This window comes from Hoplias malabaricus, chromosome 11 (assembly GCF_029633855.1).
Source record: "Hoplias malabaricus isolate fHopMal1 chromosome 11, fHopMal1.hap1, whole genome shotgun sequence".
In the NCBI taxonomy this organism is placed as follows: Eukaryota; Metazoa; Chordata; class Actinopteri; order Characiformes; family Erythrinidae; genus Hoplias; species Hoplias malabaricus.
The window spans coordinates 6,448,414-6,470,546 of NC_089810.1; the positions used below are offsets into that span (position 1 = coordinate 6,448,414).

The following is a 22,133-nucleotide window of genomic DNA, read 5'->3' on the forward strand; positions in this document are numbered from 1 at the left end:
AGCATGCAGTGATTTAGCCCCGCCCATATTTTCATTCTAGTCTGCATTTGTAAAAGTTCCTATACAAGGCAACACATTCAAACAAATAAGTAAATATATTAACCATCAAAAAAATACACAGTATGTGCCCTTTAATCACTTCACTGAATTCATTCTTTAAAAAGTAAAAAACATATTCAGTGACGACGAAGCTCAAAACCACACTGAAATACAGGAACATTACATCTCCAGCCACTACTGGTGCCAGAGAACTTTTCATCTTCTACTTTCCAGTCACCCCCCACCCCCCACACACATACACACACCCACCCACTTCCTCACCGGCCCCCAACCCAAAAGAAAAAAAGAGAGAGAAAGCTTCCGCGCGCCCGGTACCCTGGTGTGCTCCGAATGTCAAGCCATTAGAGGCTGTGAAATGAGGTGCCACTCATGAGTGATTATGCTGCTGGGCTTGGGAGGGAGAGGAGAACATGTAGACCCTCACAGGCTGCAGCTAGCCTCCGTCTGAGCCCCTCAAATAAAGCCGTTCTGATAGCAAGACACACACACACACACACACACAGACACACAGACACACAGACACACACACTCCACACATCTTCATTTCAGCCAGTGCTGATACAGTATGAGGAAGGCTCTCTCTGACAACTCCACTGTAATCCCTTTCAGAGCGGCTTTAAGTTTAATGGAAAAGTTAAAGGCACTATTGTGTGTGTGTGTGTGTGTGTGTTAAGGATGTGAGTGGAGTGTGTGAATAGTAGTTTCAGGAGAAACTAAGAGTAAAAAATAAAATATGGATCAGTGTGATCTGCGCTGATGAACCACAGTGTGCTGTGAGGAGGCAGATGAAGAAAGAAAGTCATTCCCTTTTTCCACTTTTTGACCCACGCTCCTTTCCAACACAACAGAGTGTAGCTGGAATTATTGCCGTACGCTGGAAATACGTTACTGTAATTGATTTAGTTGTTGTTACAGTTTGTGTTTCGGTGCTGGTTCTTTCTTCATCTGTTCCAACCCAAAAAAGCCCTGAAAAATAGCACTTTTATGTCTTTACGTTGCACTTTACAGTGTATCACTTTAACTGCACATTACCCAGCTCTAGCATCACCACTTTACTGTGGTTACTGCGTTAGTGATGAGTGTGATAGCGTCGTAGGTTGGTGTTTAGTTGTTTAATGTGTGTTCATGACAAAACAATAAGTCAGGGTCAATAAAGTGTACTATCTGTCTGTCTCCTTTTGCAAATTTCTACCAGAACAACAGCTGGTTTCTACATTTTCCTGATACATATTCTCTACATGACCAGCATTATACAGTAAACATGGGACTCTAAAATATGACAGTGAAATGTTCTGGAAATTAGACTTTTTTCAGTAAAAATTCAGCAAAAAAGAAGATACCAACCGGCGACTAATGAAAAATGCGATTTCATAAACTCCCAAAAAAATAAAAAGGTAAAAAGCTATTTGCTGCTTCGAGTGAAGAATTTTGGCTTAAATTCGAATTGAAAAGGAAACAGTTCGGCAAAAGTTTGCCGCACAAAAGCGGACCATGGCACAAGGCCGTTCTTTTAGCAAAACCGCCATGAAATATGTCTCCGTCCCCGTCTCACTCCAGTCTTGCTCATCACTTTTCAGACCCAGAAATTCCAATCAGAAACCCAAACACATGGTGCACCGTGGCCTCTCCTTCCTCACAAAGGGAATACATAAAAACCTCACACTCTATTGGGCATTGCAGTTGCAGGCACAATAACATATTGCAGGCTGCCATTGTCGATCCAATCTGTGGGCTCAGTCTGCCGGTACTGCGGTTATTACTCAGATCGGGTGGTATGAACTTGGCGTGACTTACAACGCAATTTGCAGTCGGTGCTTTAACACGCTCATCTCCTCTCTCCCCTATGCTCTGGCTCCCCTGACAAAGTCAATAGGGGGCATCCCTCATCTGTCCAAAAGACAAACAGCAGAATACTAATTAGATTTATATTTGTCGCCACTGCCAGCGCTCACCAGCACACACACAGCCGTCTTTGTCCTCTGAGGTTGTAACTAGTTGTTTCTCCTGGAGTGCACTTCTGACGCTCCGATATCCAAAGTGCCCAGCTGTAGTAGCCTCTCCCTCCATGCACGGACACATTAAAGGAATTAAAGGTGTTGTGCATGTGTGTGAGTGCCTACCCGTGTGTGTGTGTGTGTACCTGCTGAGAGCTAGCAGTGAAAGTGTATTGCAGCAGTGTGCATTGTAACACCTCCAGCACCACAGAGAGGGGAGGTGACTCGCCGCTGACTGTCGAACCCAAAGGGGAGACAGCAGGGCTCGCTGTGTGCAGCTCGCTGCAATCTGGGGGCCAGATGGCTGCAGGCTTTGGGCAGGTAATGGGGGCTGTGAACCTGGGAGTAAGAGAGACACACAGGGTACTCACTCACACCCCAAAAACCCTGCCTGATACTCCCCCATGACCCGAGTACTGGCAAGAGCACTGGGCCATTCATTACGTGTCTGCTGTCTCTCTCCCTCTCTGTCTCTGCTCACCGCTCTTTACATAAAGACATAGAAATCAACACCTGGCGGCCACTTGCATAGGTTTAGTCAATTCATTCAGAGTTATACCATAAGTTTAATGAGCAGACAGGAATAACGTAGAGATATTAAAACAGGATGTGATGCTCTAATCAATAATAGACGACCGAGAAAAAGATCATTTACATGTAACAGCATGGATGCACCTTTAGGGGAAAACTGCGCTGAGATCTGATACTTGTTGATGATGGTATACAACTATTTACATCAGAAGTGAAAGACAATAAAACACAATAATTACAAGTAAACAAACATATACAGTAAAATATATCAAGAACGTCCTCTTGTATTCCTATATATATATAGTTGATGTCCAATGTAAAAAACATGTATCTCCAAAGTACACACTTTAAAGGAGTAAGAAAAAACCATCTTAACTTTTAATGGACGTCGATGCAAAAAGAGTTAATTCCACATCATTGTGGAGCATTTCTATTGGTCTGTTCGTCCTGAAAGGTTCACACAATGTGCTGTGTTCAAATGACAGGGTGAACTAAAAATGTACTAAAAAACAGATACATGGGTTTCATTGGACAGCAGTGATTCAAGATTTAATTTAAGAAAGCACTGATTGGCCAAAGCACCCTGTCCATGTTGTGAACCCTGTGAAGGAAGAATCACTTACAGAAGATGAATGAATGAATGATGAGCAAACGCAGGCATAAATAACATAAGGCTGCTGAGTAATAGAGAAATACTTCAACCAATAATTATTGCAACACATATGTATTGATTATTAATATTATTATTAAATGTCTTATATATATATATATATATATATATATGTGTGTGTGTGTGTGTGTGTGTGTGTTTATTTGTCAGGAGCCTACTGTTTCAGTGCCTTAAAGATATGTATATAACAATATAAGAATTTGAGGAGGCCATGTGCAGCGTCACCTAAACTTTCCACTCTTTCAGTTTGAAATCTTGGTCCAATGTAATCATCAGATCAATGTCAAAGATTACTTGCTGTTTCCAGTGTCTGATAGTCTGATCTAACTGTGTACACAGAACTGATACGGGCTACATGTACCAGTCCCGAACAATCTGGGTAAAATATCTCATTCTCATCAATATTCCGATATTAAACTGTAATTATTTTCTAAAATTGAAGGCTTAGGCCTGCTTTTATAGCAAAGAACTGAGAGTTGAATGTATACAAGTTGTGGTTGTGGTGTTGGGCACAGCACAGTGTTTGGCTGCCTCTGATTGGTCCGACTGCTGTAGAAGCTAAATGTTCCTGGATGAACAAGTTAAGACCCTGTAACTGTTAACAGGTTCAAATGTGATATAAAAATGATGAATCTTTTAGCCCTAGTATGTACCACAGACGTTAAACCATATATGCATTCATCGTATAAAATCATCATTCATTCATTCATTCATTCATCTCCTGTAAGCACTTCATTCTGATTAGGGTTCCAGTGGGTCCCTACCTGCAATCAATGGGTGCCAGTCCATCGCAGGGCATCCCATAATGTCAGTTACTGAGTAATCAATTCTTAAATGGATTAAGTTATTAAGCCTGTCTGTTCACATATAGGTGAATAGGTTTTATCAAGGTTACTTTGTTTACTTTGTTCATTCAGAATGCCCACAACTGGAATCCCAGTGGTTTGGGAGCCTGCCCGTGCTGAATATGTGAAAGTAAAAGGCTGCGTCATGGTTTGGAACAGAATGCCACGTCTGAGCTCGCTTTAGTGCATGTGCATGTGTCTGAGCGTGTTTGTGTGTGTGTTGGTGTTTCCCCCTTGCCACCTGGGCTTTAGCAGTGGTGCCTAGCATAGTAAGGGACCGCAGCCGGCTGTGCCCGGGCGAGGTGAGACTGGCGCCTCCCCTCGGCTCTGCCGCCACCCTTTCGCACGCTGTATTATCTGTGGAGTGGCAGCAGGCAGAGTGACAGACTGCCCCCAGAGATGACACCTGTCACGGAGAGGAGCGCCGCTAATCTGCAAGCCTCATTTTGTCTGAACTCTCCGTCACCTCGCTGTCAAATCCTCATCTTCTCAGTCACTGCCAGCGTCCCTCCCCTCGGCCTCCCTCTATTGCTCCATCTACCACCACCCCCGTCTTCGCCGGCACCCAAACTACCAGCACGCTGACCAAAAAGCACCCGAAGCTCACACAAGCTCCCCTCAGCCAGCACACGATGAGCACACACACACACACACATGTTCACATATTGCAAGTATCAGGATAGATTTCATATTCCATTTGACATTTTTTTTCCAGAGCATGTCTGGTATGCTGGTGATGGGGTCAGAACTATGGCCTGTCACTCACAATAAGCAAGCATCACTGCACAGAATGCTAATTTCAACCACTCCAGGCACAATCGGCATAGATAGCGATATACATACTAAACACACCCCCCGTTTAAGACTGGAATTATTAACTATTTCAATATGCTAATGAGGTCTCACAATTGCATGTGTGTGTGTGTGTGTGTGTGTCAGTGTTTGCAAAAGGTTGGTTAATGTGATGCTCCTGTGGAGAAAGTTCTGCGCAGCGGTGTCGAGGGAAATCCTAATTCTGATTGGAAAATCGCAACCTGATAAAATACCATTAGATTAACTAACACACGAAACCGCAGAGGGGCAGTTGTTTGCTCTAATTGCATGCTTGTTTACTCACAAGAAGCCGTTCTAAAAGACTGAGATGTACTGCTAAAGCGTGCATACGGCAAGAGAAAGCGCCATTCACCGCGGCACTGGCTAGTGTGCGTTTGTGTTCAACGGAGTGAATGACCGTGGACTGAAGCCTTGGTCTCAGTGGAACCACCCTCTCCACCCCCTGCTCAAATATCTGTTTTGTCCCTTTTCTGCCCAGCCTGTATTGTAATTATAATATAATTCATTATGTCTCTCCAAGACATGGCACAAAAGGGGAGTCCTCCCCCAAAGTCTCTCCGTGCTGTTCACGCTGACCCAACACGTCCTGCCTCACCCTATAGCGCCTGCTTCTCAGCCTGAAAATGCACCCTCACATCGCCGCCTGAATAAATTCACCCTCCCTGTGTTGATTAAGATATCAAGGCCCTGTTTGACAGTTGGGAGCTGGGGCCTGCGAGCAGACATGGCCACCGGAGCCTCAGTAAGACGTCTGCTAGGGATACGCTTAGAGAAATAAGTGAGCACATTTTACAGAAAGAAAGAAAGCAGTGTATTTCTTGACCAGCCGTTTGCAAAGAACAATCCTTGATAACGATTTCTGAGGTTGGTTTGGAGAACGACAGATTGACAGATAGGTAAAGAAATATATACATATTTACAGCCACAGTCATTTACCTTCACTAACAGCCTATTTTCTTTTTAACATTAGAGTTACAAAACCAGGCACAAACATTTCTTGGCAGGTGATGTCAGGAGTACACGTTCCCTGGCGGCACTTCTGCACTTGGCTGTGCTTCTTAAAGTGGTCTGGTGTAACACACCACGGAAAATAAATGTTATATCATTCCAAGGTCCAGTGTGGGCTCCAGCCAATACACTAAAACGCCTCCATTAAGAGGAATTATCTTTTCGAGACACATTTCGTATGATTGTGTCCCAAAATGACTATTTCTTTAGGAATTTGTTGGGCTTAATTAAATCTTTTTGGTGAAAAAATAGGATGCTGCATCTTTGACAATGGGGAGGCTGTTCCCTATTGAACGTAATGGCTCAGGGGTTAAATTGAAGGTTGTGTGAATTCTGAGGAGAGAAGCATTTGCTGTACCAGGGAGGGGCACATTCATATTCAAATGGAAGTAAACCAAATGTGCGTAAATCCCCCACACAAAAACCTGTCGCAGACACTCTGTCATGCTGCATCATACTATACTATGTAATATTTATTTTCTGTCTCACAAAAGAGCATCCCGGAGCGACTGTGACGTCTAAAGAATGTCTCTTTTGTTTCATTTATGAATACTGATATATATATTGTATTAAATAAAACTTGTATTCATTTATTAAACAATATTTATTTATTTTACTCAGTTTTCCATGAGAGATACACAGCAAATATTATTAATAAAATGATCCTGGATTGATAAATTTCCTATAAATGAATTTCTAATGGGAAACCTGAATTCTTTCACTCATTCATTCACCTTCTGTAACTGGTTCACTCATGTTACTGAATCAGACGTTTTGTTGGTATTGTAACGGCATCAGGATTTACAACCTCAAAGACTCCATGTGATTAATTTGCGTAAATCGTGTGTGTATTATCACACCCTCAAAGGTCTCCTGAGTCAATGCTGCAAACTTACAAGGACACACCTTTGGCTCATACGGGTATTTATCTCGAGGACATGAGCATGTTCAATAGTCAATACTCTGTTGTAGGAAGCTTCAGTTCTACTGTCTGTTCACCTGAGCTCACAAAGGATGAATGCCCCCTGTGAGCTGGAGGATGGATAACGTCAGGTGTGAAGTTGCACTGCTATGCATCCTTACGCAGACGCTTTGTCATGGAATGAATTTAACACATCCTCAGCTATTTCTGTTCTATTTAAGCTAAACCCCTCAGCTGTTTATTTTCTATTGTTTCCTCTTACGTTAAATTCATCAAATGCACAGTAATTGTGTGCAACTGTGTACAGTCGCGTGTTTCCTGATGAGGATAGGTCCTTTTTGTCAAGTAGAAAATCTTCCAAAAACGGCATTTGAAATATGGTGCCCAAATTAGCGCATGATATCGGAGAAATAAAAGGAAACGTTGCTGATTAAAAGAAAACCACGCGTGGGTGAATTACACAGCACTGTGCAGTAAACTGAAAACAGCACAAATATGAGATATGACACCGCTTGGCTTCATAACGTTTGCAGGGAAGGTTGGGGGGATGGAAGGGGGGTCACATACAGTGTCTTCTACCCAACATCCGCTCTCTGCTGTGCCTTCCCAATTAGCACCTGGCCTGCCAATTGCTGTCAGGGCACTAGGGCGGGCTCCCCTGGCACCCACTTCCTGTCTGTGCACCTGTCTGCGCATGCTCTCTTTCAATATGGAATTAACACTGCCTCTCGCCCCACACGTACCCCATGCACCTCAGCTTAAGCCTGTGCAGTGCTGAGATACGCTGGCCCTTCCAAATGAAGGTTCTGCCGGGGTTAAGATTTCAAATGCATCGGGGGCCGGAGCCGGCTATTGTGTCAGCCACTCTTTTAATAATAATTAAACTCCTGAATGAATAAGTTCTTAGGCAGAAAGCACACCCCCCCCCACACCCTCAACCACCTCCATCCTAATTCAGCTCCAAACGAACACCTGATAAGGGAATCATTTTGATGGCCACCTGGGTGCTGGAGCATATCACACCAGCTAAGACCTTAATAATTGTAATAAGTTGCTGGGGCTTTGCAAGGGGGCTTTTGTGTTACAGAGGAAGAGTATTCAATTGAATATGGTCCATTTCCATAAGAACAATAATGGTCTATTTCATCAATAAAAGTCCTGCAGAAATCACAGAGGGCTCGCGTTTTAAACTAATGTATATTATTAAGATTAGATGATTAATTAATTATGATTACCTGATCTGACTGGCTCAGACCTCCCTCTCTTTCACGTCTGGGAATCAGGTCAAATCTGGCATTACATTTTTGGCTTAAGCCCTTTTCATGAGTGTGGTCCACTGATGTAACTTTCATTAAAATAAAATTAAATCACAGATAATAATACAAATAAATGCTAGATATAATTTATTAAACTAAACCTGAAATATGGTGGATCTCAGGAGTAGGGCAGAGCTCCAAATGATTACAGTCCACATGAAAGTTTGTCCGTTTCTTATTCTCTATTCCTACAGTTTGCCATTTATCTTCAATTAACACATGAGCGTCAGAAACAGCCGTATCAATAATTCATTCCTACGATTCACCAGCGGGCCAAATCTCACATTAAAATATTTTATGAATACATATCCCAAGGTTAATAATTTTCCAACAGTTGACAGCGCATATAACCCACGGTAATTTAATAATCCTTGGAGATTTCATATTATTTTGATTACAGTTATGATGAGGCATAAAAATGTCATTGCTAAATCACAAGCATCACTTTTAAGCTACACTAGTTTTTTTAAATCCTACACAGCAGGTATGGCAAATTTCATTATCACTGTACTGTAAGTTCAACAATATAACCCTGTCTACTTTACAGACAAATACGATTAGGAAGTGGGGATCTAACACCTGCAGCTCCCTGCTGAAAAACATATAACCACAGCTTAATTCAATTTCCCACTAAACTAAATAGACAGGTGAACAGTGGTCAATTGCAATTTATGAAAATCTACATTCATCATTTATTTCAGCAACTGCCGAGCACTTTCTTTATTATTATCTATGCTTTTTAAAGTTAGATAGAAATTAGACCAGGCAGGTGATATGAAACTGAACACATCACCAGCTTCTTTTATTTACATCTACAGTGTTGACTTGTGTCCGTATTTTAACAATGTTGAAGCCTTTAATCTGAGCAGAAAATGTGACTACCACAGTACAGCAGTAAGTCAAACAAACAGGGCATCTACATGACAAAATAGGAGTGTTTAATATTTTAATATTTACTTGTTCTCATGAAAAATAACAAGCCCAGCAAACCTTTCTGATCACTGTGGATAGTGGGGATTATATATAAATATATAAAAATGTATAATATATAAAAATAAATAATATTGTGATAGATGTATTTAATGGCGGCACTGATTATGATGATATATTTATGCCATATTTTCCACTCTTGTTACACATTGGCTTAATTGCTGAATTCATAATAAGCAAAGTTGAATTTGACAAATATTCCCTGATGCATCTACAGTTTATAATCATTTCAAAACTCAAGGAGCTAGACTTTGGCCCTATTTGAGATCAGATTGAAAAAAAAATCTTAGTATATTTTAGACAGTCAGACATGGGTAAAGATATAAATACATGTTTAGGTTTGTCAAAGTACAGAACTTCACAATGTTTTTTTGCGATTGTTTGGACTTATCACATTAAACTCTTTCTAAATAAAGAAATAAATAATTCGGAGAGAAATAAGAAAAATGCATTACCGACATTTAAAGAGATAAAAATGAAAACATTAAAACACAGCAGTAAATGAAACAAAATGTAGAAATGAGGAGTAGTAAATGAAATGTACAATATATTTTAATATACTCCAAATACTATATATATATATACACACAGCACTGTGCAGAAGTCTTAGGCCCCTAAGATAATGGTCTATATTTAAACTAATGCCTCCTCAGTGAGTGTGGGGCTGGTATAAAGTTCTATATAATCACAGTAAACACAAACTAATACTAATATAAAACACATATGAAATATGAGACAATGTTTCTCTATAAAGCAGTCGGTGAGAGTGAGTTTGAAGAACAGTGTTTTGTTCAGATTCTCCTTGATTCACATGAATTTGTTAAATCCACAGCACATTATTTAAAATCATTATTGATTCACCATTAAAACTAGGCACTGGATGATCACCTCAAATAATACAGACTTGGACAAAGTTAAACAACACATTCTCACACAGAGGATCACACTGGAGTCATGTGATTGGGTTTATTCTAATGTTGGGGGTTATTTGTTGTTTGTTTGTTTTTTGTTTTTTAGCAAATAAACACTTACTGCTCCGAAAAATAGCTTTTTAAATCTCATTATCTCTAGATCCTACAACTTTTGCACTGCACTGTGTATATTTATATGTATATATATATACAAAATGCACAAATGTAAGAACATCAATGGGGTCACATTGCCATGCATTTGGCTTTATGAAGATGGTAACAGAAATATGTGAAATATCTGAATGTGATGTGAATTTAAAGGAGACTAGAACAGAGTGAAAGGGAAACATCTTTGATAGAAAATATTACAATCTTTTTTTTTTTTTTTAAATAATAATAATAACATTTTGAATCACAGTCACATGAGACATGTCAGTGCTGGTTATACACACCGTGCTTTGAGAAGCACTGTTGTATGCATATGCTAGCACCGTGCATGTTCAGAACGTCTAAAATTGATTTTCTCGCCCCCTTTGATAACGTAGGATTATGGAGTCGCATTAATATGCATTCGAAAATCCACCAAGACCTCAAAAAGAGGAGAAAAGGAGAGCCTGGTACTTGAAGACAATGAACCTAAAGGGGAGGGTGCATTTATGCCATTCGCAAAATATAAGTGACATAAAAATTATAATGATGCCCACAAACTGTGCTGTTCTTCCACACGTTTCACACTGTCAGTTTATCCATAAAGCATTTTACAACACACAGTTCATAAATATGCTAAATATAAATAATACTCTGGAGGGATACTCAACACACCACTTGAAACTAAGATCAAAGTCCAATTGACAGTAAAATCCCTGCCCTACTGAATGATCCAAAGCCACACAGTGCTCCTGATGGGCGAATCGTCCTGTGGCTACAGTGAAACACTCTTTAGGAATGATGGACAGGAACACATAGTGAGCTATTAGGTGAAATAAAAATAGAAGCTAATCCCACAATTGTCAGTTTCCAGCTGATGTCTGTTTATTGAACAATGGAGTCCACTCCTCCTCCCTGCCCGTTAAAACAAGCAAACCGCCGCCTCACACCTGTAACATGAGTGAACACAGGCCACACGCTGGCATGCGTTCTCACGCGCTGCACGACGCGGAGGCCAAATAAAGCCATCACTTACTTATTAGAGAATGGGCTTGGCACAGTGTGACAGTCTTAAAGCACGCCTCGGTACTGAACATTCCCACAAATGGTCTGGGGGAACTTTAAGCAGCATGCTATCCACGCAGTGAAGACCCACGAGTCTACAGCGCATTCAAGCTTTTTAGCTTTTTTATTTATTTTATCAGTCCTCTGAAGCAAGAGGAAAATCCTTTAAAAAAATGAGTAAAAAAAAAACGTCCTGGAAAACAAGTTTGTTTTTGATTCTCACAAGATAAACACCATAAGGCACGCTGTCCTTGGAAATGTGATTCTGTATTTGCTACAAGGTTTGTTTGGAAGTAGTTTGCATGTCTTTTTTTTTAAGGACTTTACTGGAAAGAAAATATATATATATATATATCTATAAACCAACAGTTGACCTAGTCACACATATCAGCTCCTAGCAGCTGAGGAATTAGCCGAGTGCCAGTGTCTCCTCTCCAGTGCGGCTGAGTTGTAAAGTGCTGGAAAAGTAAATGAGTGACAAATGTTAGTGACAAAAACTGCTCAGAAACGATTGTATCGTCACATGTTCCAACTCCCACCGATGCCAAATCACAAAGCTTGCTGGGTGAATCTCGGCCTAATTCTGTCACTTTGATACCAGACCACCAAGTTATAAATAATGTATTAAAGGATTTACAACACGTACAAAGAGGCCCACTACTCAACTGTCAAAGGGAGGGAAAAGTTTTACCAGTACGTGAATTCTAGAAAAAAAAGAGAACAAGGGGTGTTAACTCTTTCTAAACCAACCCTACAGCCAGCGTGCTTCTCTCCTGTACGCTGCTAAAGCAAAATCCAGTTTTAAAGTGTTCCCTCTCTTTCTCTCTCTCTCTTTTTTTTTTTTAACCAGGACGGCTTATTTTTCTGCCCAAAGGTGTTTGAGGCCTGCTGGGACCACTTAAAAGTTTATGCAGAGCACTGGCCAAGTAACACACAAAAAAAAAAAAAAAAAAAAAAGCCTTGAAGTATACACACATAGCTCCCTTTCTCTGAGCCTCTCAGACTGGGCCAGGGGGAGTGTTGTTGGTTTATGAGAGGGAAAATAGCTCTAGCTTTCTGCAAAAGTGAAACGGGATTAAGGCCTTTGTGTGACCCACAATGGTGAGGGGAATTAGCAATAGTTGTAGGCACTTAGAGGGGCTCTCACACTGAAGCTTATCCCAGATTTTGCACAATAATCATTTGAATATCAACAGTGTTTTGCAACTACAGCGCTAATGTATAAACTTCTCTCTTTTGGGTTTTTCTCAAATCCCCCAGCTGATAGTGCGAGCGAATCCGCCGAGCAGACTTTCGTCTACGTTTATGAAAAATGATTTCAATTAGAATGGTAATAATAATAAAAAAAGAAACAAAATCACTATGAAACTTGTATCTGGAAAATTCTCTCCGACCACAAACAACGACGACAGCGCTGCATCCGCTGTGAATGAGTTCTTTAGCTGTGTTTTTATTCTTAACATTAAAAACAATTCTAATAAAAATAAAACAAAAAACTAGCTTATCTAACTCCACCTCACCGAACTAAACTTTCCTTCCCCTCTCCTGAAGTAGGCTGGTGTCAGCGTATAGATAATAAATCATTAGGCTGCAGTGTGGGGAGCAGCAGTAGGCCATGGTATGGAAGCTGCTGGCATCTGCTTATCTGCCTCATTAGACTGTCTTTTGCTGGGGCTGAGAGGGAGGCAGCCACTGCTACTAGCAGGTATCTCACAGAGGGGAGCAATCCTGCACTTCTGCTTCGCCACAATCTCACACTGCTGAGCCCATAGGAGTGTGACACCCCTCAGCATTTTCCTCTCCTCCTCCGACAGAGAGAGAGAGAAAGCTGAGAGTGAGAAAGAGAGAGAGAAAACAGTATTGTCCATATCACAAAACATTGAGTGAGATCAGCGGACTTGTCAAGAGGCCTTGGTTTGAATATGAATGATGAGAGGAGAGCAGGGTGGTCCGGGCGGCTTGGGTGGAGGCGGGCGAGAGAATAAGCCCAACTGTCCCTGCCAGCCTCACAGCAGGCAAATCAAACACAGTTAAGACACCTCCGCTCTCCTCTCTGATGACAAAATGAAAGAGGAATGCAGGATTTCTCACACATGGGGCGAACAAGGCAGCATTGACTGCAATCAATATTATTAACGTTGACTTTAAAAAGCCAATATGATATATATGATATACACATTGGTGGCACATTTACACCAAATGTAATTTCTTGTTTTCATCCGCACATACTTCAAAACACAGCTAGTGAGCTTCGGTTTCTCTAAAGTTCAGCTGAAAGCTCCACTTGTGCTTCTGGGTTTACTCCCTCTATTTAAATTAAGACGTTAAGACTCTACAGCCCCTCCCCACACCCCCCCCCCCCCCCAACAAAAACAACTCCCTTTCCCCAGTCCCCACACACTTGTTCAATTCACTAGAGTGTCTGCATAGTTCCCTCATTCAACTGGATACAATGATGCACAAGATGAATAAAGTTATCTCTGGGGGTGAATGGGATGTTGCTGGTGGGAGGGGAGGGGGAGGGCCCGGCAAGGCCCTGAAAGGAGCGCTGTTTGAGGGGGTAGATCTTAGAGGTCAGGCCCCAGCTGCCTGGCCGGGTGAAAGGGACACTAGCGGGCTGGACAGGCCCGAGGAAACAACACAAAAAAGCAAAATCCCGTCAAATAAAGACATCCCACGGCAGACAGGCCCCTGTGCGCAAAAGTTGCTGAACACTCACATTTCACACATAGAGTGCTATACGTCAGTGCCAAATTTGACTTGTCAGACTCGCAGTCAGCTACTTTTTCTCCCTCCACTTTTTTTTTAAGGGGGGAGGTAACCATAGAAGGTCCTAGTTAATTTGACGAAAACGTCAGGGCTACAAAGGTAGGAGCTGTTTTGAATTCTGCATTGTTTGGCGTGTGAATTTGAGCTGCACTAATTTATAGTCGCTGACATAATTCTGGTCATTCCCGACCTCTGCTGAATTTGGTTTGGTGGTAAATCTGGACATTTCTCTACTCAACATTTCCTTGTTCTCTGTGTTAAAAGCAGTAAAGATATCACAGAAAAAAAAAGGTCATAAAAAAACACTTCTTGTCCTGAAAGTCGTTGAGATGTAAAAATGTCGCTATCTTTGAGGGATATCTTTAAGGACCTTAAGTCGCTTTCGGGCCAGTCGATGTGTTAAACGTGTTTATTTATGTTTGAAACCGTGGCAGGGCTGATGTCTCTCCTTTTGGTTAAAAGGCACATCGATAGGGAGGGGTCACATCTTTTCTGGGGTTACACCATTTCCTAGATGGCACTGAATTGCTCTAAGTTGGAATTTGCAGGGGGTAAGTAGGATGATAATCAGGCCATATTATAAGGAATTGATGGTTCATTTTCCCTGTCAGCAGTAGCAGCGCCTCACCCGAAGATGTGCCGACCTGTGCAGATGGGGTTCAAAGCCAATTTCCATGTTAAAAACTCCACACGCTCCAAAAATCCCCTCTGAGTGAGGGTTTGCTGATAGGAGCAGGAGACTGTTCTGTCTGTGTGAGCGGGCTGTATCTGTTAGCCATTGTTCAGACACAGGGAAAAAAAAAAATAGCCACCACTCAGTCCATGAGTTCGAACGCTAAAACACAGTAATGGTCCTTATATTTTATGCATACAACGAATGAAAGTAAATTACCAGGTAATATTTTTGCATTTGCGTGCTGCTGTCAAGAACCAAAAAAATAAAATCTTGTCACAGGCTTCATGCCTTTGCTGGTTGAGCAATAGACCAGAGCTGTCTAAGGTACTGCTTCAAGTTTTTTTTTTCTTCCTTTTCCCCTTCTTCTGTCTCATTTATTTCTTTCTTTGCTTTAACTGCCCAGATCAAACGAGAGCCACGAGGCTCCTAGAAGCTCTCTGGCTGCCAAAGAATCAGCTTTTTCTCATTCATCATCTCCAACACATTAAAACTCGTTTGCCTTCAGGCTGCCGTATTTGTGCATGTGTGCAGTTTAGAAGGAGGAATGAAACCTCGGGAAGGCAGGAATAAAGGCTCGCTGGAGATGGCAGAAATTGTTTGATGAGTTCTGAGATGAACTCATATGAAATGCAGAGAGAAATGATAGTGCCAAGTATCATTCCCTGTATCCCGAGGACAGGACAGCCTTGCCGTTTTATCCTCCTGTCTGCCGGATCGGTTTGTTTGTGTGTGTGTGTGTGATCGAGGCAGAGCATTTTACTGCAGCTCTCTGTATGTAATTATCCAGCCCCAGATTCCACTAATTTTCATATTGTGTTAGGACTCCTATCTTAATTGCGATCACACATTCCCGGAGAAGAAAGAGGGCTGAACACCGTCTCAATTTTTTACAGACTTTGTTCAGATTATTAATATCAGAGGAGGCTGCGTAATGGTGTCAGTGGATGGGAATAAGTGGGAGCCCCGTCTGGCTGTTCAAACTTTAGGGGAAGATATTAAGGAGATAGTATTATCCTGAGCAGAAGTTTGACAGTGCAGACCGCGTTGCACTTTCATACTGGCTGGACACGCCGCAGGTAACAAGAGATAGCGGTGTGATGACTTATTAAATAGAGCAAACCTGCAGCTTGGCTTTTTCTCATTACCTCTCTCTCTCTCTCTCTCCCCCTTTCTCTCATGCCAAACCTCAGAGCCTATGAGACTGGTGACAAAACTCCCACCATGTAATTCTCTCTCCCAGGCTGCTTTCATCAAGCGATTTGGTGGCGAAATATGAAGCCGATTTTATCTCGCTTTATAAATTCACAAAAGGCCCCTAGAGTGCCCCTGTGGAAGACATACCCCATCACAGCCATGTGCCACCACTATCGCTGATCCCCTGCAATTGATAACGCCACCTCTCCTTTTTAATGATTTGACAGGCATCAGACGCCCAGTCCAGCAGCCACGCTGGGGTTTTTTAATATACTTTTCTTCATGTCATTGCCTGTTTACACAGAGTGGGTCAAAAGAAAGAAGGTATCTGCTCCCATCTCCCCCCACCCCACCCCACCCCCCTCTGGATGTGAGATTTATATTAAAACCAGGCCTTTCCTGCACTGGCACCGAAGAAAATGTGATGTTATTTCTAGGAAGATAAGATTTTTTTTTCTCTGAAATTGCATGCAAATTAGACACCCCCACCCCCTACCTGTGCTAAATACTCTTAAATATCATTATTAACAAATTGAAAGAGGGACCTTCCCTTTTCAGAATCTTGAACCAGAAAGACTCACATTTTCTTTCAAAAATAATAAAATAAAATGTAATTGAACTGAGACAGAAAAGAGCTTCACACAAGAAAATAAATTGGCTGCATATTTTTAAAAGGTTTACGCCGACATTTTTAGGCAGATTTTTCCTTCAAATGAAGTGTTTAAATATTTCATTTTAAATGTCATCCAAAGAAAGTCGTACATTAAAATAAAATCTTAAGCTACTTTAGGTGTCTGTTATTATTTTGTTACAGAAACACAGGTCCAAAACAATGGTGTACGTGTGTCTCAATGTTTAACATTCAACAACATTTATTTTATTATTATTTTCATCACCACAATTATTAATATCACTACTATAATTATTATTATTACTACTACATGTATAATTTATTTTTTTAACCCTTCTAATTAAAACCATATAAACAGGTAAACAGATATTCTCATTCTCTCTTTTATTTTTAAACAAACACATATTTTAAAAACCTAACAATATTCATTTTATTAAAAAAAAATCACACTGGGAGCAAAACTAATTTCTAAAAATCTTTAAAAATGAGATTTAATTTGTATTCCTCATTATTTAATCATTTTTGATATTTCTCTTCAAATGTTTCAATTAATGATTTCAAAATAAAATATTAGTAACAGTGTAAAAATTCATAAGCTTTTTTTTTTAAATATTAATAATAATAATAATAAAAAAGGTTACATCTAAATGAGCCACAAGACACTGACAGCAGAAGTAGCTCTACTAGGAGTCATTAGTGTTTATGACAACGTATAAATAATGTAAAAGCTTATATAATTGTTATGACAAAACAAACATACTGCATGCCTTTATTTGGCGTCCTATAATGAGATCTTTTTCATCTTAAGCACAACAAAGCCTCTGGAAATTAATAAATCATTCATTATCTAAAAAAGACATTTATTATTTACAGCAGTTTAATATTTTATGCATTGGCTGGGTTATGTTTTTTTTTTTATTTTAAGACTTATTGATGCAGAAATTGCAACAAAACAAAGGCACAATAATTAATAAAGCAGAGTAATGCTTCTTTTTTGACAGGGAAAATAAAATATTGACATATAAGGCTTTCAATTTTATATAAATAATGTAGTGACACAAAACATCTACGACTGATAAATAGCCAATAGCTTATTAAATTTAATTTAAAATTAAATAAAGCATTTTTCCTACTGCTCTTATTATTGATATTTTAACCTATTATTATTATTATTATTATGAAAAGAGAGGATAGTGGTAGCTCAGGGAGGGAGAGAGGATTGAGTTGTAGCACTGAACACATGGCAGTGCAAATTAACTTTTCCCCCCTTGTGCTTTCTAGTAAAAGCCAGGCTGACTCCCCCCGGGAAAGGAAGTCAGTGAGCTCCCTTTGCAGCTCTCTGTGGTTCACTGGGCTGCGGTTTGATCAGCTTTCCATGTAAGCGCACTACTCTTGATCCTAATTAGGTTTCCTTCATTAAAAAGTTTGATGTTTTCACACAATCCTGTGTCTTTTTATATCAGCAGTTAGACCCCCCCCAAAAAAAAAAACGTTAACTCTTTCACGCACTGCTCCAGGCAATGTATCCTCTGAGAGTTTATATCATCCACACATTCATCCAAAAAAATAATAATATCTGCAATCATAATCGTCAATATCTCAGTGCTGTTCCTGGTCTGCTGCTTCTGAAAAACATATTTAGCTGCAAAGCAGCTTCATCTATTTTGCCTATTCGTTACTCTTCCCTATCATATATCTAAATACAAATCTTCATTTTAGACGTGACAGCTTATTACCTCTGAACACATGCTGATAAATTTAAATCCAATGAGTTAGCCTCAATTTTCCCATCCCATTACCGTCTAATACGGCCCCACGAGGGAAAACAGTAAGCGGACAGAACATCCACGGCAAAAAAAAGAATATTATATTACTACATTTTTCAGTCAGTATTTTAATCATTGATATTATAATTATTTGTACTATATTTTTATTTCATTCAAATCTGCTTTGTTCTTATTTGTTTCTCTATATCAGCATTTTTACTATGGGTTGCACATCGTTTATGCAATGGCTGCAGCTTTATTTATTTTTTTCCTCCCTTCAGAAAATTAATATTAGTAACACCTGACTGACCTTAGCAACGCTGTAGAAGGCAGTGAGTGCAGCAACCAACTCATCAATGCCTCATGATTATACTAATGCTGCATGGAACGTAATCACCACCACTGCCATATCACCATAATCAACAATATGATTATCATCCCTTTTGTGGGATTGTGACCATGTTTTTTTTTTTTTGTGTTGAGCATCTTACTTTGAATGATTTGGTGAAGCCACGTGTGGAAACAGAACAATTTCCTCAGGATTCCTCTCCTTCTCCTGCTTCAGATCCTCGTGAAGGTCTCTCCCCTGCACACAGGATCAAGAAGGACATGAGAGAAGTTCTTCAGAGTAGAAAAGCAACATGACAAGAGGGAAGAAAACATTATTGTGCCTAATCTTTAAAATATAATGACACAATAAAGCCTAAAACTAATAAGTCTCCTTCAACATACACCCCCCATGAAAGCTGCATTTAGAGCCCTGTTGGGTCTCTTATTTGCCAAAAATAAATAAAGGAGCTGCATGCTCTTATTATTTGCTTTGATGTTGCCCTGAATAGCACTCAATTAACAATGTGGCTAATGAGCCCATTAAGGATGAAAGACTTCTCAACAGGTATGAGGGGATGCTGCTGTTTCTGGAGTCTGGAAGCTCAGTTCATTGTGCAGCATTGAGCTGCTCACTCACTCTTCTTTAGCAGCAGCAGCAGCAGATCCAGAGGCAAAGCCCTGCACGGGTATCACACAGAGCGAGGAATTACAGCCGTGTTTGCCTTGCCCATCACTGACTGGAAGATTTAATTGACAAGAAAGCAGTGTTTAATGACAGCAAACACCAATGTTATTTTTGCTCCTCACACAAATATAGTATTTCCTAATGAAATATGTGATCGTGGACTACCGTGTGTTTGACTGTTTGATAATAATTATAGATTTTTTTTGCTCCAAACAGGGCTTTTTATTCTACAAATTTGAACAGCCTTGAGCGAAATAAAAATATCTTCACATGAGCTTTCTCAAACAGCTGTTAGCTATAGAAACGAGAGCAAATTTATTCACTATATTTGATTTTTTATATTCATTTAATGAATTATTGGCAAGTTTAATGTGGAAGAAGCAAAAAGCTGTTTTCCAACTATAATTTCTGTAAAATCTTAGCCAAACTGGGTTTATAAATATTTAAAAAAGGTTTCTTTGGTTTGATAAAATAGTTGAACCTTTTTCCTTTTTGGGCTATATCTATAAAGTAGGATAATTTAAAAGAGATTTTCCATCATATATAATAACAATATACGTTCTTGTTTAAATATTTGGTTGAGTGTTTATATTAAAGTAATGTGTCCAATGAATAGCCCCTGAGGAATCACTGTAGTGGTGCACATCATAAAAAGTTAGTTCTTCCTTAGTTCACTGAATATTTACAGTTAATCCTAGCTTTATTTTTATAAATGACCTTCCTTTTACACAAGCAGACTTTACCAGTGCTGAAACCCGTCTCCACTGGTGATTAAAACAAACTAAGAATGTGTTTCCCGACGTTAACGTTGGTAAAATCTAGCAAGCGGCTCGGTTTGATTCCAGCGCTGAGGTGATAATGGCGCCCGTGCACGCGCAGAGACCGTTAATGTTAGCGCAGTTTAAAAAAAATAAAAAAAAACATCAACGACATTTCTCGAGAGACCCCTCCGAAATAAAACACAAATTGAGATAACTTTAAGGTAATACGGGTTCGCTAATAAAAGACAGATGCAACAAAAACAGGCATTTAACCCGAATTAATATAATTTCAACACTATATAAAAATGAAATAAAACCCTCAGAAAAGAGCAACCGCCATTTCCGGGTAAAAGGTATTACCTCATTTCAACAAAGAAGTTTGTGTAAATTCAGATTAAAATGTTAGATATATTAAATAGATTAAATATTTTAGAAACTTATATATATCACATTTAAATTAGTTTAGCCTCTTTAAATATAAAAAGAAAATTTATTAATTTTGTGTGTTACTTATAAATAATAATAAGTTTACTTAGGAGAGGTTTGGAAATGTTCACATTATCACACTGACATATATAAGATGACTACTCGTTAATTATATCTACTCAGTAGGATGTATTAAAATTTTTTTTGCAACATATATAATTAATATTTTTATACTAAAATATTTGATATCAAAATAAAAGTTGTGTGTGTGTCTGTATATATATATAGAGAGAGAGAGATGTTTATGTTCTAGATTTTTTTCTACTTGGTTTTGCCCATGTGAAAGCTACTGTTTACTGCTCTTCATTTTGCCCATTGTATGTATTTTATTATTATATCTAGATTACATCAGATGTTCTAGCATCTAAAGATTACTTATCTTTGTCTTTGCTAGATGACAGTAATGAGGCGCCAATAGGAAGGAAGGGAAAAAAATGCTATAATTTATAATCATATCAAATTACCTAGTTATTAGCAGACTAATGACATTTTTATTAGTTTGTGAGTCAGATGGGTCTGTGCCAAACTTTGTATTAAGGCAAATGGATTGGTGCAAAGGATGGGGCCTGTGTGTGACTGACTGGGGCCCAGTAAACTGATTATGAATATGCTCAGGGCAGCACTGCATTTTAAACTCCCAACCTCAGCACTTCAGCTTGAACACATCTCTCTCTGAACGATTTTCCACCATGGTGCACCAGCAGGCTTACTCCTGGACACTTTCCAGGTTTTGTAGTGCTGATGTACTCCATCTCTGGCATATTAGCTGGCTAGATTTGATTATCTACCTGCTTTGTTTTGGGGGCAGCATTTGTCCACCAGCATTTCTTGAGGTCCACTGGAGGTTCTGTGTTGTTTATATAAATGCCTTAAACCTACAAATTGCACTTCAACTTCTCAAGGGACTATAAAGCGCAGACGGATTTACAGTCTAGTGAGCGCCAAGAATTTCATATTTTAAATTCTCTCCACAAATTTGGTTTTCTGCCGGGTCCCCCCCCCCACACACACACCCAACCCCACGTGATACGAGAAATCCATATGATGTAGACTGTTGGTGTTTTATGGGAAAGAGTCAGTCCAGCTGAGAACACGGTATTAAGCCCACATGCTCAGTATGTAATGATGTGCATTACACAATCACAGAACAGCATGCAATTTTCTGTTTCAGCCAGCCACTTACTGTACATTATCACGTTCCCTGGATTCGGAATGTACTGAATGGGGAGAGAGGCTAGGAGAGAAAAGCAGATAGCACCATTTGCTTTCAAAATAAATACATTCCATTTGGAGAAGCAACAAAGCAAATTATATGGCATTCACAGCCCCGCCACTGTAGACACTGAGATGATAATAAATAAATAAGCAGATAGGGGAGGCAAGGAATGAAGTTATTGAGATGTTAAACCTGCTTGTCCGAGGAAGTTTCAGAATGTTATCGGTGGGCTCAGCTCGAGAATGGCTGGAGGTGTTTTGGAGAGTGAATCCGCCCAAAGCTGGCAATGCAGACATACATGGCATATGCTAAATACAGATAAGAGT

General features: G+C 39.8%; 1 long non-coding RNA gene across 3 annotated transcripts in view; it reads right to left on the reverse strand.

Annotated features, from left to right (window-relative positions):
* The window catches only part of LOC136709967 (uncharacterized), a 110,437-nt gene extending 90,016 nt beyond the window's left edge, over nucleotides 1-20,421 (reverse strand). Inside the window, exons 1-4 of one of the 3 annotated variants that reach the window (XR_010804546.1) lie at nucleotides 20,088-20,417; nucleotides 19,297-19,396; nucleotides 18,821-18,915; nucleotides 363-1,947 (exon numbers count right to left, since the gene is read on the reverse strand). This is a non-coding gene — a long non-coding RNA (uncharacterized lncRNA). Of the gene's footprint in view, nucleotides 1-362; nucleotides 1,948-18,820; nucleotides 18,916-19,296; nucleotides 19,397-20,087 lie in introns of those variants that run through there. The other 2 variants (XR_010804548.1, XR_010804547.1) reach the window with 2 other exon arrangements.
* Between the last annotated feature and the right edge of the window lie 1,712 nt (nucleotides 20,422-22,133).